Source organism: Phyllostomus hastatus, unplaced genomic scaffold, assembly GCF_019186645.2.
Source record: "Phyllostomus hastatus isolate PE091 unplaced genomic scaffold, TTU_PhHast_1.1 phas_scaffold_501, whole genome shotgun sequence".
NCBI classification, from domain to species: Eukaryota; Metazoa; Chordata; class Mammalia; order Chiroptera; family Phyllostomidae; genus Phyllostomus; species Phyllostomus hastatus.
Genome location: NW_025334033.1, coordinates 37,840,950 through 37,855,803, shown reverse-complemented (window position 1 = coordinate 37,855,803; position 14,854 = coordinate 37,840,950). Strand labels below are relative to the sequence as shown.

The window sequence follows — 14,854 nt, the reverse complement described above, 5'->3', positions numbered from 1 at the left end:
GTAACCTAACAGGTACTGAATGAATATCTGACATATTAATAAAGGAACAATGAACCCAAATAAAACCTTAACTAAAGTAAATTCCCCGACTCCATTCAATCACCCACAAAGTACTCAACAACCCATGACCCACATGGAGGTGATGGCCAAACAAACACAACAGATCTGAGATTCCAGCAGCACCTTCTAAGTGGAGGTTCTGTCCTGGGCCATCTCAGATCTCACACATCACACAGGCCTATTTTCTGTGTTGACATGATGCTCCAAATGTTTTATTCAGTGTGAACAGCATGGTAAACAACTGTATCATCAGTGTTTCCACAGTATATTACATGCAATCATTCATCCTTCAAATATTAAGTTACAGAGCTAAGGGCCATAGGGAATGCTAGTGCCTGGGGAAACAAAGAGGGATGACTTCAGCCCTATGAGTTCACAGTCTAATGAGGAAAACAGACAGGTACACAGAAAAACAGTGGTAAATAGTATCTTAGAGGTACAACATGGTGAATACAGACATTAAATGGTAGGGTAGAAGCAGGAAGGAGGAAGGAGGCAACTCTGCCCCAGAGTTTCAGGGAAAGCTCCACAGAGGCAACTTTTGGGATGGGTGTTAAAAAATGAATGCAGGAGGGGTGGTGAACACACACTGCAATCTGCAGACGACGTACTATAGAACTGTACCCCTGAAACCTATATAATTGTATTAACCAATGTCAGCCCAATAAATTCAATAAAAAAGTTAAAAATAATAATAATAGAAGAGCCCTGGCCAGGGAGCTCAGTTGGTTACACTATCGTCCTGATACACCTAGGCTGTCGGTTCTGTCCCCAGGTCAGAGCACGTGTAAGAACCAATGAATGAAGGCCTAAACAAGTGAAACACACCAATGTTTCTCTCTTTCTCTCCCCACCCCCTCTCTAGAGGAATTAAAAAAAAGAATGAATAAAGGGTTTCCAGATTTATAAATGGGAGCATAGCATCCAAACTGAAGTCTAGCTTGTACAAACATGCAGTGTTCGAAAATTAGTGAGAGATGAGTATATGATTGCACAGGAAATCAAGGAGCGCCAGGTTAGAGACTGAGCAGGGAGAAAGCTAGAGAGGTAGGTTAAGTAGAGAGCCAGCTGGTATGTGGCCCCTGGATGACAGACTTAAAAGAGCTACCTCACTGGCCTTCTTCTCCAGGAAGCCCTTTATACCCCCCAAAGTGGGATGAACAGCCTCTGCCCCAGGCTCCCATAGCATACTTTATGTACTTTTTTAAAAAAGATTTTATTTTTTATTTATTTTTAGAGAGGGAAGGGAGGGAGAAAGAGAGAGGGAAACATCAATGTGCGGTTGCTGGGGGCCATGGCCTGCAACTCAAGCATGTGCCCTTACTGGGAATTGAACCTGTGATGCTTTGGTTCGCAGCCCACGCTCAATCCACTGAGCTATGCCAGCCAGGGCTCTATTTACTTTAAAAAAAAAAGATTTTATTTGTTTTTAGAGAAAAGGGAAGGGAGGGAGAAAGAGAGGGAGAGAATCATTGTTGTGCATGTGTGAGAAATACATCCATCATTTGCCTCTCGCACACCCCCAACTGGGGACCTGACCTGCAACCCAGGCATGTGCCCTGACTGGGAATCGAACTGGTGACCTTCTGGTCTATAGGCTGGTGCTCAATTCACTGAGCTACACCAGCCAGGGCTCTTATGTACTTTTATCATAGTCATTACTTCATTAGATTGAAATTATCTGCTCATGTTTTCAACTTTCCTCCTAGACTATACACTCACCAAAGGCAGAAACTCTTATTCCATTTTGCAGTAGCACTTGGTCTGACATAGGGCAAATGATGAATAAATGTTTGCTGAATAGAGGGGAATGGAGGAGGTCTTTCTATTACAGTATGTGTAATGAGGAGGTCTCCCGCTGGCCTGTTCAGCCAGCCCTACCTAAGGACAGGTGCTGGGCTTTGCTTTGTTTTTCTCCCCTTCCTTCGTCTCTCCCATCATTCTACCAGGTTTCCAGGGACTTACCTTCCATCTTGAAGACCCTGAGCGCCCCAAGGGTTTGAAAGGAGGTTTTATCCACAGTAGGTATATTAAAGGGAATAGCTGTTTTCATCCATTTCTTTGGGATTTTGATGTACCAAAAATGAAGAAGCAGGAAATCTAAGTGCTTCCATGGTATAGTGGAGAGTTGAGGGATAGGAGACTATTGAAGGCCTGAGTGGTGTAGCATTTGAGTGATAGGTGAGGCGTAAGAAGCTAAAGAAAAGGCATTCCCGGTCCCACATACATGCAATCCTCCTTTTTTGCTGCTTTTCATCCTGGTGCTGATTCCTCATTGTAGCTCCACCTGTAAGATGATTCCCAGCCCTCGTTTTAAACCCTAACTTTAAATATGAATTGAATTGGTTAGTTATATTTCAATCCAACTAATCTCCCTCTGCCCACCTACTAAAGAAAAGACCTGTTTAAGTTATTTCCTAAGAGAGACAAGCTGTCATAGGATCAGGACTGTAAGTGATAAGTGTAAAATTTAGTTTTTGTTTAGAACTGGATATAACCACATCAGCAAAGCACTACTAGAAGTGCTTTGAAAAGCTCTAGCTTTTTAGTGCCATTTGCTTGTGGTACGTCCACAATGAGCCACTGACTGCGCAGCTTCGGCCACCTGGCTCCCCGTGCTAGGCATTGGTATCTGGAGTTCTTACAACATGGCAGACACTGACGATAAAGAACAGACTGAACTTGATCAAGATTTGGATGATGTTGAAGAAGTAGAAGGAGAAACTGGTGAATAAATAACAATAAAAGCACATCAGTTGCCTGTTCGGATGATGCAAAACCTTCAGATTCTTGCCAATCTCCAACAAAGACTTGATGGTCTGGTATGAACACCAACAGGACACACTGAGAGCTTGCTCAAGGGAGTTAAAAGGCAAGTGAACGCTCTCAAAAATCATCAAGTTAAATGTGCACAGATAGAAGCCAAGTTCTATAGGGAAGTTCATAATCTTGAAAGAAAGTATGCTGCTCTCTGTCAGCCTTTATTTGATAAGTGATTCAAAATCATTAATGCAATTTATGAACCTACAGAAGAATATGAATGGAAACCAGATGATGAAATTTTGGAGGAGCTGAAAGAAAAGGCCAAGATTGAAGATGAGAAGGATGAAGAAAAAGAAGACCCCAAGGGAATGCCTGAATTTTGTTTGACTGTTTTTAAGAATATTGACTTGCTCAGTGATATGGTTCAGGAACATGATGAGCCTATTCCGAAGCACTTGAAAGATATTAAAGTGAAGTTCTTAGGTGCTGGCCAGCCTATGAGCTTTGTTTTAGAACTTCACCTTGAACCCAATGAAAATTTCACAACTGAAGTGTTGACAAAGACATATAGGATGAGGTCAGAACCAGGTGATTCTGATCCCTTTTCTTTTGATGGACCAGAAAATATGGGTTGTCAGATAGATTGGAAAAAAGGGAAGAATGTCACTTTGAAAACCATTAAAAAGAAGCAGAAACACAAGGGATGTGGGACAGTTTGTACTGTGACCAAAACAGTTTTTGATGATTTAAAAAACATTTTTTTACCCCTCCTGAAGTTCCTGAGAGCGGCGATCTGGATGCTGCTCCTGATGCTCTCCTTGCTGCAGACTTTGAAGCTGTTCACTTTTTATGTGAGTGCATAATCCCCAAATCAGTGTTGCACTTTACCGGAGAAGCTATTGAAGAGGATAATGTTAGTCATGATGAAGAAGGTGGGGAAGCAGTTGAGGAAGGGGAAGATGAGGGAAATGCTCCAGACTGTGACTCAAAGCCCAGCAGAGCGCAAGGAGCAGTGAAACAGGATGGCCTGCCTTCTGCTTCCCTGGGAAGGATGAATTTTCATCATTGGACAAGTTTATTTCAAGTTTTTTTGCTATTGTTTGCTTGCTTGTTTTTGTTTTCACAGCCTAAAATGAAAATGCACCCCCCCCCCAAAAAACTAGATTTACTCCTTCATAAATTGTATAATGTTTCTATTGTGCTTGCATGGGCAGTTCATTACACAGGGACATCCAGCTAAGGGGACAAATGGAGGCTCAAATCCAGCCTGAATGCTGTACAATAAACGATGTACCTGTGAACTATAGACATGCAGAAGAGTCTGCTTTTTTATATTCAAACACTAGTTTATACGGACTAGCAGTGGCCATCACTGGACCCTCCTTTTCTTCCTATGCCCCATTCTCTTTTGAAAGGATGGGCTGAAATCTCAATGATGACACTACCATTACCATTTCTATCACATTTCTGGTACACTATTTCCCTAGAAGACAGTCCTAAGGCAAAAGTCATGATCTAAGGCTTTATTAAGAGGTGTGATGCCAGGGTATTAAAAGTGAGAGAAAAGGAGAAGTGAGGCAGAGAAAAAAGAAGATAAAATGTGGTCCACTCTGAATTGACCACAGCATAACCCCTCAGCTTAGTGATGGGGGCATCCTCCAGGCAGGCTGCATGGAACTCCCTGCTGTTCCCCATCTCTCATCGGTTGAAGTTGGCCTGATGGAACCAATACACTCCTTTAGCCTCTCCTTTTTCAATGCCATTCTCCCACTCTGCTGCCAGACCATCAGTCCCTCAAAGTGGATTTACTGTTGTGTGTCCTGTGATAGTAAAGTTACCAAAAGGAATGGGGGAGAAAGATGATATAATTTGGTAGTCAGCTTTTAAAGATAAAAGAATGAGTGCCATTCTCACTCATTCAAAACATATTTATTTGGCACTTAACATATCAGAAACACTTATGATTTACTTAAGTGTCACCTCTTCTGTAAATTAATATTCCTTGTCTTAATAGCTGCCTATAATAGGCATTTGTAATAGTCTGTAAAAATCCAAACTCAGGGCTTCCAATTTAAAATTGTTATTAACAAACACTATTGTTACTATTTGACAGTGAAATTAGGGATGCAGCCAACAGTCAAAACCATTCAGGGAAATGCTCAGCAAAAACTCGGATATTAAGACTTAGGCATCACGTTGTTTAATTAGAAAGGAAATCGTGAAATATACCTGATCTTGCAAAGTAATTCAGTCCACAAGATGGGTCAAGGGGGGGATTTCTCTTTTTTTTTTCCACCAACCGGTAATTTGATAGGAGGGACATGGACTATTTTAGTGAATTACTGCAAATCGAATGTTTATTTCAACAACTTGAAGTGAGCCCTTAAAGAATATAAAAATATACAAAGATCCCCTCTGCTAAAACTGCAGTGGATGATCGAAGTCCTACTGTTTAATCTATAAAAATAAAACCCGAGTTTTCAGCTAATTCCGTTTTCTCAAACACAAAAAACAGTGACACCCCAGTTAGATGCTTCAACATGCACGTTAATTTCCACTCACAGCTGGGGCAATTAGAAAGTGTACTTAATGGAGTGTCATGCTAATTGTTTTCAGAGTTAACCAATTTCTTCATTTAATTGCCAATTGATTAACCTATTGAAATGTTAAGTGACTCAGTTTCCTTCCAGAGTAAACAGCAGCAGCATATGGTAGTGTCCTCAGCCAAAGGCAGCACTCATTTGCTTTGGAGTCAATGTGCTGGTATTTTTCTACACCTCCCTGAGCTTTTAATTAGATGAGGCAATGTTACATGTGTTTGTCTGCTGGAAAGGTTATCAGTGCTGAGGCTGACCTGCAGAGGCAAGGTTGAGTCTAGCAGCTTTAATAGGAAAGCTTTTCAGCTATGACTGTTGTACTTGATTGCATTGTGATGGTAATTAACTCAAGACTGCTTTCCTCCGTGTGCGTGCATGTGTGCGTGTGTGCTGTGTCTTTCCTGTCGCACCAACTATGCAATGAGATGTTTCCTCTGACATATATATGCACTTATTAGGCACTCATTGGATCTAATATGCATGCAAATAGTCAAGAATTTCTTTAGGCTAATGCCACACTCCTCAGACGGTGGTGCCATTAAATAAGTATGATGGTTGTGGCCTGCAGGACTTTTTGCCTTGTAAAAAAAGCCAGCTCTCTTTAGTAGAATTTGGCTCCTTTATCTCCATGTTGTCTCATTCCAACAGATCTTTACAACTGAAAAGTAAAACTAATTTTATTTTTTGAATGTAAGCATACACGAGGCCGCGCAGAGTTGAAAGACTTGGATTTGGAAGCATGTTTTTCAATGTTCCCATTAAAGATGACCACTGTGTTTTAGTGACCAAATTAACATAAGGTCCTGGTGGTGAGCTATTAACTCAGTCTTCTCATCTCTCGAAGGCTGTTTTCTGATTCTGGGTGCGTGTTGCTTGCATGTGTGGTTTTACTGTACCACACTACTGTTTAATTATGAGCCAATCCACAGTGAGCCAGCATTATCATCCTTGATAATGTTGGTAGCAGGCAACAGAGACAAAATGATTACAAACCTATGTTGTGCTCAATAGTTCTTTAGAGGATTTCTCTCTAAATAGTTCTGGCTCATTCATGTTTGATTCAGCACATTTGTTCTTTTAAAAAAGCATAGATTAGAAGAGTTTCAGGGTGGGTTAATAACTCAACTGAAAATGGCTGCTCGCATTGTGAGAGCTTGTTCCCCAGTTGCTCGGGGCTCTCTTCAGTTTTGCTGCTCTGCAGCTTCAGCCCAGTTGGTAAACAGCTTAAGTCCAGACATCTTTTCATTCTCTGAGCAGCAGATTGAAATAAAAATGCATATAAGTGGCGACTGACTGGCGCTGGCCTAACAATAGCCTGTAACATTATGCAAGGGTATTTACATAGGAATAAGGCCTTATTAAAGGAGATGGGGCAATTAATGGTGCGGCCACACATATAAGGAAAGTTTGTCCAATCCTTTCCTCAATAAAGATCTTTTGTAAAGTGCTATGGAAACTCAGAGGCCCCAAAGAGATTAAGGGGAGGGCTTTTCTGGGACTTTGAAAATATATGTATACATATAATTGCAAGTTTCAATAAGCCAAATTATATTAAATAAATGCCCAGGAAAGAACATGAATTGTTTTGTTTTGGTCATTTTGGGTAGTTTCTCTAACCCTGGAAGGAGGCCGTCCCACGTGCTTTCAGCTCTCCTCTCCTCCCTTCTCCCCCACCCCTGGTTTGCAGCGAGTCGGAAATCAGTTCTGAGATAGGCACATTTCTTAGTTAGCTGTATCACGGAGGTTGAAATGGAAGCAGCATCTTTAAAATATTTTAAAAGTTTTGCTGTACTTCTTATCTCAAGTACCGTTTGAACTACGGGAGAAACAATCGCCCGGCAGTCAGGCCTGAGGAGAAAATCCTTGAGATTCTCAGGAGTGTCAGGCAGCTGGCGGGCAGGTTGCAAGTGAGCAAGTACAGAAACAGGGAGGGGCCCCGGAGAAAATGCAAGGGGTGTGTCCTAGGAGAATCTGAAAACATGAATTCACACCCAGATCTTTCTTAGGCTGCCTGTCTTAAGGGAATATCTTGATAGTCCAGAAAAAAAATCAAAAAGTCAAATGCTTCAGTTATTTTCATCCCAATTCATTGTCTTTGATTTTGGGGGGTGGGGATGCGGGCACTAGGAAGTCCTCCCTACCCCGCCCCTAGCCCTAGCCCACCGTCCACAGCAGTGAAAGACAGACCGGGGTAGCTCCGTCCCAGGTTCTCATTCTTATCAGAGGCTCGCCATCTGCTTCTGCCCTTGGCCAGATAGCATTGCTGTTATTATTACTTGGGATCAGAACACTTTCAGCAAAAGTATCACCAACATTCTAAAAATAAGAGAGAAAAATAACTCAAGCCCTCTTTTCACATTTGAGGGCAAGGGAAAGCATTTACTGTCTTCTTTAAGTGAAGAACTTTGACTTTTTTCCCTCTTTTTAAATGCTCCCTCTCACTCGAAGGCCATTTTCCAAGAAAGCAGAACTTCGGCAGGGACTGACGGCTCCAGCTCCGTTCCCACTGGCTGGTGAAACTGTTCATACTTCCAAAGTTGCTTTCTACCCCATTTTCTCACGTGTCCTTGGTTCACGAAATTCCTGCCCAAACGGGAGGAGTGAAACAAAATCCTAACGTGATAACGGATAGGCTCTGGGTGCCTCTGTGTGTGTGTCGCACAGAGAAAGTGATTTCGGCGGCAGCCCTGTCAAGCAGGGAGAAATCAATGCCTCATTCAGGACTATTGATCGGTACTAAATTAATTAGACTCCCAGGCTTACAGCAGTTGATAAGACAACTTGTTAATTTAGTCAATGATAGTGCTTTCCCTAAAGCAGTAAATACCCTCTTTTTTAGAAAAGGCATTTCTAATACTTGCTGCCAGTTGTTTTACTGTTTTCATCTTTCTCGTTTTCTTTTTCTGGGTGTAGTTAGGGGTAAGTGCGTTAGTTGGGGGCAGGTGTCCGATAGGCAAGGGAGCGCCGTAAAAATGTATATGCTGAGGAGTCGGTCTAGAATATTCATTAACCCACTCCCATTATCTGTCCCCTAGCCCCATGTTGTGATTTTGGGATGAAAAGAATGTTGTGATTTTGGGGTGAAAACCTGGATTTTCTATGGGGCTTTGGCCAAGTGAGGCTACTCCAGCCCTCCAATGATGTTCATTTGGAAGGGGGCTACTTCCTCAACCTGCATTTAGCATGGACTGATACAGATCGCTTTTGCTTTTCATTTAAACCTGCAACAGTGATGGTCATAGTCAATAACAAAGACTTCAGCCCCGTTGGTTATGCAAACTGTGAAAGGAATGAAGGTATCCCAGAATGCCTTGAACATGGGGCAGTACTTCCTGCTGGCTTGGAAGGACAAAAGGACAAAGCCGGGGAGTGTAGGGGTCCCACCCACAGCTCTTGGAGGCAACAGTCTGCTATCAGCAGCACTCTAACCCTCTGAGAATGCTAATAAGCTAGTGAAGAGCTCAGCTCTCTCGCCATAATTCTATAGTGTGGTTGAGGACCCCATAGTGCTCACTAAATAAAGACAACTAATTGAGAATTTTTTGCACATTTTGCCCAGGGGACGTGTTGTTCATTCGATTCTTTGGGGAGAATGTACCCCTACTGACAAGAGGAACTGATTGTTTTGGCAGCCTCATGTTACTCTTCCCTGGGTCTAAGACTGACTTTTGAAGTATGACAAAAATGTTTAATTTTGATTTTTTAAAATATGTTACTGGGAATTCTTTTAGATCTCAAAGAATAGGTGTTTCAGTGTTCATCTAAAAAAAAAAAAAAAAAAAAAACCTGGCAGAGTTTTTTGAGTTAAAGCCCTGGTTTGTTTTTTTCTTTCTTTCTTTTTTTCTCTCTTAAATTGTATTTTCTGTGGTGAGGCCTACATTTTTGTGTCTGCAGGTGACACGTTGATTGAAACTAAAATTAATAAATCAGCTGAAAAGCTCACACCTACAGCTCACAGCAGGGCCTGGAAAACACGTTTATAAAGGAAGCTTTATGCCCTCATATAAAGAAGGAATAAATTACAGAAGCACTTGTTGCCCTGGGATTTGATTTTGCTTTGCAATCTGGTATCTTATTTTTTGGGAGCTTATTGTTAATCAACAGGTTCCTGGTTGCTTTTGCAGGTGACTTTGCTATTAATCTCTTACTTGACCATTATAGCATATTAGTAAGGAAGCTTCTAAATGTGGCTCTATCTTCTGACCAAGGAATTAGTTTAAAAGGTGTACTTTCTACTCAGTGGCTTGCAGTTAGCCATGTTGAGGACCAAATGCAAAGTAGCATTTTCTACAGCTTGTGTAGTATTAAGGAGTGTTTTACTAACATATGTGTCTTACTGTGCTATTCTTCCCTCCTACACTTATTCCTTCACCATGGAGGGCAATTATGGAACTTACCAGTCTCTGTTCATTTTTTAACAAAATAAAATTATATATAAATAACAAAATGATATCCTTTCTTATTAATGTGCACCCTCACTTTAATTAAACAATGTCAGTGTTCTTTGGAGGTGTGTTCAGAATTAAAATGTATGATTTGGGGAGGCAAGAGATTCAACATTTCTCACCAGTGCCAGATTAATAAATGTCATTACAAGTGCAGGAATTTAACCATCACATTTCCCTTTAGAGTCTGAGGTAATTGGAAATGTTTAAGCTTGACAAAAGAAAGAAGTAAATGTACCTATGGGGGTTGTTTAGAAATATAAAGAAGAAATGAGGATTTAAGTCTTAAATTTGTAATTACCAGGATCTCCAAAGCACATAATGGTGCAAAAGAGCCTAGACTACCCCACATAGGGGAAGAACTGTTTTGTTGCAATCTGCAGATATTCCCAAGGACATCTCTGGCACAGCACTATTATTATTATTATTATTATTATTATTATTATTATTCATTTCCTTTCAAATCTTCGGGACAATCTGGTGCTCACCTCAGGCATGCATGTAGTCTTTTTTCTAGCCCTAAAAAATATAAAGCTTGGGCTTTTCTTGTTTTTAACTTTTTGAAATTAAGGGTTTGTGTCAACTGAGGCACATTTGATGTCACTGTCTACCTCACCTTTTCATGCTAAGTCCTAAGCATCTTCATTCTGTAGGTTAAGGTCAATACCATTACCTCTTACAGTAAGGAATTTTCTGGTTAGGTTTCAGGGGAGGAGGAGATAAATTAGAGGTATCCACAGATTATTTGAAAGCCAATTGCAGGAAATGTGGGAGCATGAGTGTCAACACAACCATCAGATTTAACATTATGTATGAAATACTTGTTTTTTAAAAAGCCATCAGTGTTACCCTGTGGTTGTGCTATTAGGCCTTTCCCACAGATAGAAGACAGCAGGAAATAGTACTGGACTCTTCAAAGTGTAACCGAAGTTACCAGCTTAACTGTGCATTAGAATTACACTATGGAGCTACTCCTTTTACAGGAACAGGGTCATCTGCTCCAAAATTGATGCTGTTACCTTGAACCTGGATCCTCATTTTAGATTGTTTTTGTCCAGGCCAAAAAATTAGGATAACTTTGGTAAAGACGGCCACCGCCCACCTCCACCAACCGCAAAAATAGTTCATTCTGGACTCACTTATCTTTTTAAACTGAGAAAGAAAAACACCCGTTCTACACTGGACAGAAAGTTTATGCACCAGAGACACAAATCAGCTGCTTTAGCTTCTTATGTGCAATGGAATAGTTGTCACGTACGGTGGGGCAAAGGGTCTTGAAAGTGAGTAGAGGAAAAGGGGACAGTAAACCTCAAATTACCAGGAATTTGGCATTTGTAGTAGACATTTATAGAGGACAAAATTCCAGATACATCCCGAAGTGTTGCAGATGGTGGATGCTGTGACATGGACTTATAAAGGACAGTTCCTTTGAGAGAACTTTCCACTCCCCCTGTTCCCCCTCAAGTACTTCCAGCTAGGAAGGTTTTCAGCTCTTTCTGTCTTCTTACAACTGAGCAAGATTAGACACGTTTCTGCAATGCATATGCAGATTTCACCTCTTGTTACTTTCTCTAATGAGCGTTCACTTAATCAATTTGACAGAAGCCTTTATCCCCCTCCCAGTTTTTTCCTTCACATCCACTAAGAAAGTTTTCAGAAAGAAAAAAAAATAGTGTTAACAGATTCAAGGAGGCGTTAGCAACGTGAAATGGTAGGTGAATTGCGAGGCTTTACAATGACCCTCCTCTCCAGCCACCCCTCCGTCCAGCTCCTGGAAACAGGAAGCAGGTCTGCCAGCCTTTTACAACAGCATGTACTCTAGTAGCCAAAGGGGAATGATTTTCCTTTTCTCTACAAGAATTAAAAAGAATTAGTTGTTATTTAACAAAACACTTAAGCATAGTCCTTCCTCATAGTCCCATACCCTCATCCTGCCAAAAGCACTTTTAGAAACTGTTACAAACCCTGGCTGGCGTAGCTCAGTGGATTGAGCGTGGGCTCAACCCAAGCATCGCAGGTTCAATTCCCAGTCAGGGCACATGCCTGGGTTGCAGGCCACGGCCCCCAGCAACTGCACATTGATGTTTCTCTCGCTCTTTCTCCCTCCCTTCCCTCTCTAAAAATAAATAAATAAAATTAAAAAAATAGTACTTTCTGTAATAACTTATTTAAAAAAAAAGAAACTGTTACAAAAGAGACAATCTTATTAGGAGATGAGAGGAACCAATTTACATTGGCACTCCCCATCAAATTTCCCAACAGAACACCCTATAATTTCATGACAGTCTTGACCTTGTTAGGTACCTGGGAGTGGAAAATGGCAGGAGTAGGGGCGGAGGCAGGTGCATGTCAATCTAATGTGTAGTTCAGTCTTCCAGGGCAATGGGTGATGAAACCCAAATCCTAGGAGTTCTCAGTCGTATTCTCAACTCAACCTCAACCTGAACCTGCGACTAGGGAATCGATGTGACGTGTCAACATATGGCCCTGCTGCTGGGATGTAGCTGGGTCCTCAAAAAGAAAATGTTTTTTAAACATGAGATCTCTTGCCTGCCGGCAGCCAGTTTTCAGCCCCCATACAGCTTCTGAGAAGCTTTCTTTACCTCTCATTGGGCTGTTTTCTCCTTCCAGTTATCTCTGGCTATCTCCAGCTAAACTCTTGTCCTTCATCTTAGTCAGTTTTGCAACACACCCGCCTGACTCCCTTTCACCGTACTAGAACCAGAAAAACCACTCTGAAGGAAGGAGAGGCGAGGGGACAGGAGGGAAAGACCACCACCAGTTCCCTTACCCCCGTTCTGTGCTTGGTAGATGCAGTGTTGCCTTTCCTGATAACCCACAGTACCTTTCTCCCCAACACTGACCCACCAAGTCCTACCAACAGCCAATCGTTCACCTTTTACATTCAAATTAAACAAGTTTGGTTTTTAAGACAATCAGAGTCTGGTCTCTATTTAGAAGTTGTAAATCAGACTTGTTAGGTCACTGACAAGTCTTTTCTTGGCTGTTTTGGTTTAGTAGGTCTTGGGATGGGAATCCATACAACCGGTTGCCTACCTTCTCTGGTGTGAGTGCCTGTTCTTCTTGGCAGGCGGAGTCTGCTCTGACCACGGAGAGAGAGGGCCTTCTGCTGGGATTCCTCCGAGCTCTGCAAATGGGGAGTACTTTCGAGTTCACAGCCTGGCTTCAACCAGGATCTCTCAAGGTCGAAGGGCTGCACTGACATCTCGGAGAACTCGAACTGAGTCATCCACACCCTGAGAGTCTGCATTACCTTATCTGAACTCCTTGCTTCCAGTTAAAATGCAGAATGACAGGCCTCATCCCAAGACCTATTGAACCAAAATCTGCATTTCAACAAGTTCCCCAGGTGATTCGTATGCGCATTTCTCTAATCACCTGAGGATTTTGAGGAGGGAGGGATACAGAGTACTCTTGTGGGTTCTTTCAGTTCATCTTCCGTCTCTTAATCACAATCCCTGGAGGGCTGGAGGGGAAAGAGGAAGAGTGGGGATTATGCTCCATTGTTACTAACGTGGCTTTCTAACTGTAGAATTTAAAAATTACTTTAGCACATACGCAATCAAAAATAGATGCTAAGTCCCTATTTTTTCCAGAAATAATTTGAAGTTTTACCTACAGTTTCTCCCCTTTGTTTTACAAAATCACCCTGAAACACCCTCTACTGTATTGGACTTTTTGGTTTAGTGAACTAGTGGTTTAGAGAACTAGCATTTTAGCCCTGATTTCTAATTTTACTTAAGATTGGTTTATATGTATGTAGGCTTCGTTCGCAAAAACTTTACGGTTTTCCTGAGTTTCTGGAAAACTGGAGGGGCATTTCTGACCCCTGAAGCCAAGCATGCCCTTGGCAGAGGTTTAGCCCCTCTTTTGCCAACACCTGACTGGCCCCGCCCCCGTCCCTGAGCTGAAGGGTCGCGAGTGAGCGCACTAAGTGGAAAGAGCACACCCCGAGGGCAGAGAGACCTGGATGCACAAAGCTGGTTCCCCCATACAGAATGCCTGTGACCTTTGGCAGGCGATTTAATGTTTCTCGGGTTCAGCAGCCCGCTGTGAAAAGGAGATGATAACGCGAAAGGTTGTTGGGTTGATTGAAGAATTTCAGAAACACCTCCTGCAAAGCGAGAGGTTGGTAGTGGGGGCTCCCTTCGTCTGTGCTTCCTGGCAAGGCCTCTGAAGAGCTAATCAAAAAAGAAGCTTGGCTGTCTCGCCCCAGAGCAAAGGCCTTCTAACTTAAAAATCAGTTTATTTGGACATAGGTGAGAATCCAGTCTCCTCGGGTTGATGATTATAAATAGTCCCTGCTTATTAAACACCTACGATGTGACTGTGACATTTGGCAAGTGCTTTAACCTTCCTGAACCATTCACCCCGCTCTGTGAAATGGAGATTATAATGCCTAATAGGATTGTTGAGGTTGGTTAAAGAGGTCGCTTTACATTCATTATCTCACTGAGTCCTCCCAACAGCCCAGAGAAATAGGCCTCATCTGGCCCCATTTTATAGCTGAGGACACTGAGGTCCAGATGTCAAGTGTTTCACTCAGGGTCACGCAGCTCATGCGGGAGAGAGCCGGGTTTTAAGTCTCAGTCTCCCCAATCCAAAACCTACGCGCTCTCCAGTGTACCTCCTGAGCCTTAGGGCACTGATAAGTGAAAGGGGAACCAGACAATGGGAAATACTTAGGTGTTTTCCAGTCCTTAATTACATTCCAGTTCACATTGCAGGAAGGACAGTGATTTTCAAACTTCTCTTTTTTTAATCTGCAAAAAATTTGCAACTAACGGAGAGAGGAGAAATTTCCCCCTAAATGGTTTCAGTTTTGGCAGATCACACAGTAGTTCTTTCACCTCCGAAGGATGACCAAGTTGGTGTCCAGACATGAGAAGCAGCAAGATTTGGTTCTTTACTCTGCTTCCAAATAGAGTCAGGTCTTCAAGTTCCAGAAAAGGACAATCTTCATCGAAG

General features: G+C 42.1%; 1 pseudogene; it reads left to right on the top strand.

Annotated features, from left to right (window-relative positions):
* Positions 1 to 2,696: 2,696 nt before the first annotated feature.
* Positions 2,697 to 8,160, top strand: LOC123807887 (annotated as a pseudogene).
* The last annotated feature ends 6,694 nt before the right edge of the window (positions 8,161 to 14,854 follow it).